Source organism: Chiloscyllium plagiosum, unplaced genomic scaffold (genome assembly GCF_037043375.1).
Source record: "Chiloscyllium plagiosum isolate Xiang-an unplaced genomic scaffold, Cpla_swu_hap1 HiC_scaffold_4, whole genome shotgun sequence".
NCBI lineage: Eukaryota > Metazoa > Chordata > Chondrichthyes > Orectolobiformes > Hemiscylliidae > Chiloscyllium > Chiloscyllium plagiosum.
In genome coordinates, this window is record NW_028270142.1 from 80,038,168 (window position 1) to 80,047,530 (window position 9,363).

The following is a 9,363-nucleotide window of genomic DNA, read 5'->3' on the forward strand; positions in this document are numbered from 1 at the left end:
AAAGTGCACTTAGGAACGTTTGGCCATGTAAAATGATTGTATTCCAAATTGGTCTGCCATAGGAATTTTATGTGCTCTTTGAAATGTCTTCCTAGGATATTTGGGCAGTACCACTATCAGATAAACAACTATCCATTCCTCATCAGGTCAGTAAGGGTGTCCCACTTCCTCAGTAGAAGTCTGTTTTTCATAAATTAACACTCTGGATCTCTTCCAGTCTCCGTCTTGATGTAAGCTGACTATGTTAACCTGCTAACTCTGGATCTGCTTTCTAAACCCCAGTTAACAAAGACAGACGAAACATTTTTTTGCAAATTATCCCCATCCCTAAAAATAGTTTCAACAATTCTAGTATATGGCTTCACCGGAGGTTCACTGATGATGTTACCTTGAATAGTGACAAATTGTCTGTGAACAGCTGACCAGCTCAGCAGGCAAGTCAACAACCTCAAAACCTAATTCTAGTATCTGCTTATGGCATTGTTTCAATCTCTGATTTTTAAAATTTATTCATGGATGAGGACTTTGCTGGCCTGGCCAGCATTTATTGCCCATTCCTAATTGCCCAGAGGGCAGTTAAGAGTCAACCCACATTGCTGTGTGTCTGGAGTTAAATGTAGGTCAGACCAGTTAAGGATGGCAGTTTCCTTCCCTTAAGGACATGAGTGAACCAAATGGGTTTTTTTTAACAATTAACAATATATTCATGCCATCATTAAATTCTTAATTCCAGATATTTATTAAATTCAAATTTCATCATCTACCATGGTGAGATTCAAACCCAGGTTTCGAGACCATTACCTGGGTCTCTGGATTAATAGTCCAACAATAATACGATTAGGCCATTACTGGGGTCAACACGAGCCATGGAAATATACTTGGAATGCATTCCTGTAACTATGCCATCTCTTATCATTCAAACTTACCATGGATACAGATTAAGCTATAACCTTCACTCCAGCCAAATCAGTCAACTCCATCCATGGGTGACTTCTTAACAACCATTGTGTTGTCACTATTCTGCACAGCAAGTCACATTCTAATTTTAATTTATACAATGGAACTGATATATACTTTCCACTTCCATCTACTGCCACTACAATACATTCTCTGGAGAAAAGATTATATATTTCTCCACAGAAGAGTTTGAGTAGCTCCCACGACCCTTAAAATTGTATGAGCTTAGTAGTGTCATTTGAACAAGAAGGACGTGCTCTCCCTTTTGATAAAAAATACTCTTCATATCTCTCATCTACCCTACTCGCCTCACTAGCACTCTTAGCAGTTCTTACATCCAATTTTCTTTTTTCCACCTAGAATGAGAAGGTGGCAGGTATTTCAAGACATGAATGTAAATAGCTCAGTATTGATTGGGCAGTGCAGAGGGCATACAAGGATAGTGATGTCAGAGTTGGGGGTGAATGACAGCAGGTGAAAGGCAATTCAAGGCACAATGCAAGGAAAATGGTTGACCTTTGAAAACCTTTGACTTCTTTGACTTCCCCCCACCCCTTCCATCCTGTCCACAGCCCTCACCCTTCAAACTAAGCAGTGCGTTAATAGACCATAAGAAAAGTCAACCATGAATAGCAGTCATTAGGACTAAGAATCTGTTAGCTCTGATTAGTTGACAATTTCTGAGATCTGATCATAGTGTCAATGCTTATGACTCAGCAACCTTAGTTCATTTGTTAGCTCTTCATGAGCAGATTAGCAGGTGACATGGTGAGCCACCTGAAACATCCACAGTTTACATTAGAAATATTGTGTGCAGTTCTGGTCGCCACACTACCTGAAGTTCATGGATGCCTTGGAGAGGGCGCAGAGAAGGTTTATCAGGATGTTGCCTGGTCCTGGAGGGTTACAGTTATGGAGAAAGGTTGGATAAACTTGAATGACTGGAAAAATGAAGGCTGAGGACCGACCTGATAGAACTTAACAAAATTGTGAGAGGTGCAGATAGGATGGATAGTCAGTCTTTTTTTTCCAAGGTTGGAAAGGTCAACTACAACAGTGCAAAGATTCAAGGTGAGAAGGGGAATATTTAAGGGAGAGGTGCAGGGAGAAGTTTTCACACACAGAGTGGTGAGTGCCTGGAATTCACTGCTAGTAGAGGTGGTGGAAGCAGGCACATTAGCAATGCTTAATGTGTATCCTGATTGACCCATACATGTGAGGTGAACCGAGGGATAGATACAGTGCATAGGCAATAAGTAGTGGGTCTAAGTAAGGATTAGAAATTGGAGCAGGCTTGGTGGGCTGAAGGGCTTTTTTCCTGTGCTGTATTGTTTTCTTTGTCTTTGTTTGGTGAGTTACCTCATCAGCGTGAACACTGTGTTAGTGACCATCCAACATGCTCATTCCTACACTCACACAAAATAGAAAATGCCATCCCTCCCCTCTCCATGTAGCATACTTTTGCAACAAGTAAGTAATTGCATGGATCCAATACACTACATCTTGTTTACTCTGTATGACTCTTTTCATTTGACCAGAACATGGCTACAAACTGGACCATGTAAACTCCCAAAAGAACCTACACATTTAGAAGGCATAAATTGCAGTGCACACATTCTGTAATGTGCTCATATCCAAATTCACTCTGCAATCTAATATTCCAGGAGTTACTGAGCAGAAGAGCATCAAGCAGACAAATCACTGAGCAGGGAACCATGAGAGAAAAATATGTGACAACATAGAAGATTTTGATATACTACTTCTCCCTATATCAGAACACTGTAGGCAGAACACTGTGAGCAGAATTCTGTAGGCATTGCAGAGTGTTAACTTTGAAGTAATTGGTTTGGGTATGGTGGGAAGTTAAGTCCAAAGAAAACACTGGGAATCAGGTTTCAACACCCCAAGTTACACTCTTGACTTGATTGTGTCAGGCTGTTTGTAATCACCTTGGAAGAATAAAATACTACCAGCAAAACTAGCATCATTTACAAAATACCATGCAAGAAAAGGATACAAAAACACCAACTAGCCATCAAAAGACACAACCCACTATCACTAGTTTCCATACATACAGACAAAGAAGGACACCACTTTGCCTGGGACAATGAACACATCATAGGACAAGCGAACAAAGACATGCACAAGAATTCATAGAGGCCTGGCATTCTGACTGGAACTCCATCAATAAACACATCGATTTAGACCCCATTTACTTTACCTTGAAAAAAAAAGAACTGGAAATGACGTCACCCACCTTAAGAAACCAGGACCTATAAATAGAGAGGCAGGAAGTTCCACCAGCTCTTCACTGGAGACTCTCACTGATGATGTTACCTAGTATGGTGACAAAACGTCTTCAAGCTCTGCAAGCTAACTTATACCAGATCATCAACTTGAGCAACAAGTCTTCACAAAAATCGCAAGTAAAATTATTTATTAACAAGGGAGTTGCTTAATTGGAATGACATTTTAACATCAATGTAAATTTCACATGGCATCCCAACTTTCTTAAAACGCATTGTTGAAAGCAAGGTGAGAATGTAGCAGCAAATGAGGGATTGATTTGAATGCATTTTCATAGTGCACTAAATATTTCAGTACTTGCAATTGCTTTCATTGCCAATAGGTGTTAACAGTTTATTCAATATTTTTGGAGAGCTTACTTTCTGTAGTTCATGAGGTTTTCTGAATCACAGCAAAGTGGGTGTACTTCTTCGGCTACTTAAGAGCCTAATTTGGACCCTCAGCGAAGAGCAATCGGATCAACACTAGACACAGCAGCAACAGCATCAGTTGCTCTTGAGAAGTTTGCAGCAGTAAAGAACAGAGAGCTGAAGCTCACAAGAGGCACTATCCATATTCACAACCAACAGTTCAAAAGTCAAGGCTTAAGTTCTTTTGATTTGTTAAAACAACAGTGCTTCCAAAGGCACAATGTTAGCTGGTGAGCAGCTATATAGAAAAAGACCTACTCCCTGCTGGACTTGACTACACATTACCAATGTTTGTCAAAATCTACAACATCTCCAACTTTTTAACCTCTGGACCCTTCCAAGGTATGCTGGAGACACATCCAGGTCTCGTGAAAGCACCCACAGTACTTAAAAGTTTATTATCCCACATATCCCATTATTTGAACTTTGTGATAGCACCAGTTCAAATGCACTGGTTTGTGTCTGACTAGCTTTCAATAAGAGCTTTCAATTTTGGGAAAAAAAGTGCCTTTTCCTTTATGCAGGTAGATACAAAATTCCTGGGAAGCTGCCATGATGCTTTTATGCTTAGGCAGATCAATCCCACTGGCATCCTGAACCTGCACATGTTAATAGAATTGGCTGTAAGGAAACCAGGGATACATTATGTTGCTTCAAACTTGAAGAAAAACACCCATGATAAATCTGACCAATGAATTGCAGCAGTATCATGTTCCTATTGGATGGGTGATTGAACAAGTTATTAGCATACTTAAGATACTACATGACAATAGATCTGAAGTAGGTTTAGTGCACAAAGTGGTTGGTCCCAGACAATGGTATTCATTCCTTTTTGACTTCTCAATGGTGGGGTACAAGAACAGAGGAAATGCAAAGCAGGAGGTATTTTGAGAGCAGGAGGTGTTTTGAGAGCATCTCTCTGCCCTGAACCTCAGTGATGAATAATATGTTAGTAATTTCAGCTTTACTCAGTACGACCATGCTAAAAGATATCACCATTGCAGCTGCCAATGCATAACTTTGGCCTACTGTCAGCAACATAAACAATGATCCTCAGTTAGTGCAGCATTATGATTTAAGGATTGCTTTAAGGATTTTCCCTCTATTATCTTGTTTTAATTGGAAGCAATGAGTTATTGCTGGTAATTTTAAAAGTTAACAATATTTAGCACATTTACAACATTTGGCAGTTGATTGATTTAATGAAGGCTTACCTGAGGCAGAGTGGAAAGAAGTATGTGTGTAACATAAATCAGATGGACTGAACAGTCTTATTTCTGTGTCGTTAACTCTCTGCCATCTTTTGAAGGTATTTTCCAAAGAATTTCTAGTAGCTGCACAACAGAGGCTATCAGACCATTATGTTACACATTTGCTTTGGATGTGTCTTTTCTTGGCAGGGATTAGGAAAGACATGCTTGAAAATAAGGTTTCCACACCACCCCTGGGAAGGCTACCGTGGTGATTACAGCTCTGAGGAATATTCTGGCCAAGGTTTTACATGAATAAATGTTATCTTCCTGTGTTCTCACAGAATTACAATGATGTAACTATGATTTTCCAGATTACAAAAAAATGTCTATGATAATATTGCAAAAATAATGTATAGTAGTGTAATAGAAAAAAGACCACACCCTAAAAATGATGCTGCAATAAGCATGGTTATATTAGTAGTATGAGTTTCTCTAATGTTTTATCCCCTGGCCCTGAATTGAGACGTTTCTGTCTATGGTGTTACTGAGCAAACAATAGTAGAACTGAAAAAGTTTACAGAAATTAAATCTTGAGGAATAAACACAGGACTGCAAACAGCATGTCAATGATTTCAAAGTTACGACCAATTTTAAATATATTTTTCTCAAAGGCAAATTTATGACCATTCAAAGAACTGACAGCCAATATCTCTCTTCTCTCACTTTTTTCTGTTTACTCAGAGCTTATCTATGAACTCACCTAATATCAAAGCTCGCAGATTTTGTGATGACCGTGAATGGTGATCCTGAGAACAATATGCAGCTCATTTGTTTTACACTTTTGAGACCTAAAGACAAATATGTCCGAACTATAATCTTTCAGAGTTCCCTGGATTTAGGAGTTGCACCTCAGGGGATTAGAAATTTGTTCATTTCATTTTTCTCTTTAAGAATGTTGACAGCATGAAACCAGGGAATACAGACCAGTTAGCCTGACATCTCTGGTTGGTGAAATTGTTGGAGTCCATAATCAAAGATAAGGAACCTCATAAAATTTCAGTTAATTAGGGAGAGTCAGCATGGATTCATGAAGGGTAGGTCATGCCTAAAAAGTCTCATTGAATTTTTTGAAGTGGTAACAGAGGTGGTGGACAGAGGTAAATTTATATGTACTTCTAGAAGCCTTTAGATAAGGATAGATCGGGGTATTTTTAGAAGGCACAAAGTTAAATTCAGTGGATCGCAAATGAGATTTGAGGGTTCAGATGCATATCTCTTTAAAATGCCACGAACAGATGTGAAAATAGTCATGAAAGTTAAAAGAATGCTGGCATTCATATTTAAAGGCTGGAATATAAGAATGCAGACATTATGCTGCAGTTATACAAAACCATAATTAGACCCATTTCGAGTTCTGTGAGCAGATCTGTATAACATACCTTAGGAAGAATGTCTTTTGGCCCAGGGAAGAGCTTGGCGCAGGTTTAAAAGGATTATACCTGGACTTCAGGAGTTAAGTTATGAAGAGAGATTAGACAAATCAAGCTTTTATTATCAAGAATTTAGAAAGTCATTTGGTGATCTCATTAAGGTTTTTAAGGATATAAACAGGGAAAAAAACAGGGCAGATAAAGACGAATTATTTTCACTAGTTGAAAATTGTAGAACCTGGGGGCATAGTCTGGGAATTAGGACCAGGCCATTCAAAAGAGATGTTAGAAAACACTTCTACATGCAAAGAGTAGTGGAGATTTGGAAATCTCTTCCTTAAACAGCAGCCAATACTAAATCAACAGTTAAGTTTAAATTTGAAATTGACAAAACTTTTATTAAGCAATCAAAACAAGGGATATGGGCCCAAATGGAGTTATGCCACAGATCAACCAAGGTCTCATTGAATGGCAATGCAGGCTCAGGTCCTGAATGACCTACTTCTATTCTTACATTTCTAATATCCAGTAACCCTCAGACATTCAGACTTGGGTGTCGTTATTGGCTTGTGACCCAATCTTTGCTGCCTTCCTGTGCAAATCCAGTTTATATTCATTAGTCCCTTTCTACTCTGGTCCATCCTTCATAATTTTCAATACTTCTATTATATCAGATATAAGTCTCTACTTTAATGAAGGCCATTGGATTAGTTGATTGATATAATCTGTTTGATCAGTATCTCAATTCTATCTACCCACTTAAGCTCCTTACCAGAACAGTTAGTTGGAATATAGTATGGAAAGGAAGAATGAGAGGAGAAAGATTTAAAAGGGGACCAAAGGGGCAACTTTTTCACAAAGAGGGTGGTGCATGTACAGAATGAGCTGCCAGAGAAAGTGGTGGAGGCTGGTGTAATTACTGCATTTAATAGGCATCTGGATGGGTACATGAATAGGAAGGGTTTAGAAGGATATTGGTCAAGTGCTGACAAATGGGTTTGGATTAATTTAGGATATCTGGTCATCATGGATGAGTTTATTGAAGGGTCAAGATTAGAGTGGTGCTAGAAATGCACAGCAGGTCGGGCAGCATCTGAGGAGCAGGTAAAATTGACGTTTCGGGCAAAAGCCCTTCATCACTCTGATCTCCAGCATCTGCAGTACCCACTTCTGCCGAGTTTATTGAAGGGTCTGTTTCCATGCTGTGCATCTCTCTGACTCCATGAATTCGATGAAAAGAGAATAGTCAGTACTCTTGTCACAGAAGGTTTATGAATTAATTGACCAATAAATTGTTCTCCAATAAAGCTCTTAGATAATACAGAAGCTCGAGGGGAAGATGATGGAAAGAAATAAAACAAACAAAAGAATTTGCAAGTATTGTAGATGATGAAAAAACATGGCAGAGGAAACATTAAAAAAAGGGCATGTGAATAGAAAAAAGAAAAACAGATGGAATTATAGCATAGGAAATATTGGCAAAATATATTAGTTACTAGATGATCCAGTTTCATCTCCAATTGGTTTCCAACTCTGAATAGCAAGATGGCTAGCTCAGAAATCCCACCAGCACTGTGTTCAGAGATCCCAACTAAGTTAACAATTTGGTGCTACTTTATAAAAAAAGGCAGTGCAATAAATGCATGCACAGGTTACGCAAATTAAAAATATGTAACTAGTGTTACACCCTAAATTGTTGATTTTCATTTTCTTGCAGACGAAATCATTGAAGATGGAAATGTGATTTGCCTAGGAAGTGCCTTGAGAATTTCCCAAGATGGATTTGAATTATCGCTGATGTTGTTTTGGTTTACAGCATTGTTTATTAAAGTACTAAATGCTTTTTATTTTCATATTTGTGCAAAAACATTCCACTTTTCATGTTAATTAAACATATCTTGATTTATAATATTATCACATAGAATTCAAATAAACCAATTATTTATTGAAATACTTTGTATTTAATGATCTGCACTGATGAGCTATTGTAATCAATTACAGAAAATCTCTGTGATATGAAGTGGTAGCCTTTATAGGTTCTCATTTTATTGTTGTGGCTTAAAACATGCCAGCAGTAGATCAAGGCTGTGAAGTTCCAGTGTCAGCAGTTATTTTAACAGAAGTGCCAAATAAACAGCAGTATTCGAATTAGAGAGAGTGGTAAAATTATGGAGATATAAATCATTCTTCCATTCTTCCTTGTGTAGTAAAGAGATTTATGAGATTCTCAAAGCTTCTTTAGATCAACTGAAATGAAGGCACAGTAGTTACCATAGTAAAAGTTTAATGCATGAAGACATGTTCTCTTTATACACTCCCCAGTTGATGTCAATGGTTTATCCCTTTTCAGTGACTTGTCTTCATGCTGCTAATTTAAAACATTCCTCACAGCTGGTAGTCAGTGTTTGATTATTGTATTTTAAATTTTTTTGCAATTTTGAATCAGCTAAGATGTTGTGCTGATTTTGTTTTACGACAATTTATGTCATTGTATTTAACTCTACAATTTTGCTTAGACTTGTTTTCATTATTTGCACTGATCTTGAATGCAATGCAATTCACCTTCAATAGGAGTGTAAAATAATCATTATTCCTTACAAAAAGTAACAAACAATATTGGTATGTTATTTTAGTTCTAAAGTTCTTTTGCAATGTACTGCACATTGAGAATTTAAGCTCAAACTATGCTTTGGAGTCATATCCTGTAGCTATTATGAATTACCAATGGTTCTGGCACTCATGTAAAATGTTGCAAATAATGTAGATAATGCAAAGACTGGAATACTACAGAGCAATTTATGGAATAAATTATAGAAATAATGAAAAATGCTTTCTGGTATTCTATACTTGTGCCATGTTTTCTATGTAGTATTTAAGTCTGCACACATATGGTGATCAAAAGGTACTCTGAATGCCTAACTTGCGAGTTTTGATATCAACTTTGAGTCCTGGGAGGAGTTTGCCCAGGATCTTGCATCTGATACAACTGAGCAAGCCACTTTCGGAAACAAGCATACATCAGAGACTCTGAGGGCCAGAGGTTTGGATTCAAGTCCCAACTGCTCC

At 37.9% G+C, this 9,363-nt stretch overlaps 1 protein-coding gene across 3 annotated transcripts in view; it reads left to right on the forward strand.

The window, feature by feature from the left end:
• alkal1 (ALK and LTK ligand 1) overlaps window positions 1–9,118 on the forward strand; it is a 54,313-nt gene extending 45,195 nt beyond the window's left edge. For all 3 annotated transcript variants that reach the window (XM_087985841.1, XM_087985842.1, XM_043688320.2), the window contains one exon: window positions 8,015–9,118. The gene's annotated coding sequence lies outside the window, so the exon portion shown is untranslated. The remainder of the gene's footprint in view (window positions 1–8,014) is intronic.
• The last annotated feature ends 245 nt before the right edge of the window (window positions 9,119–9,363 follow it).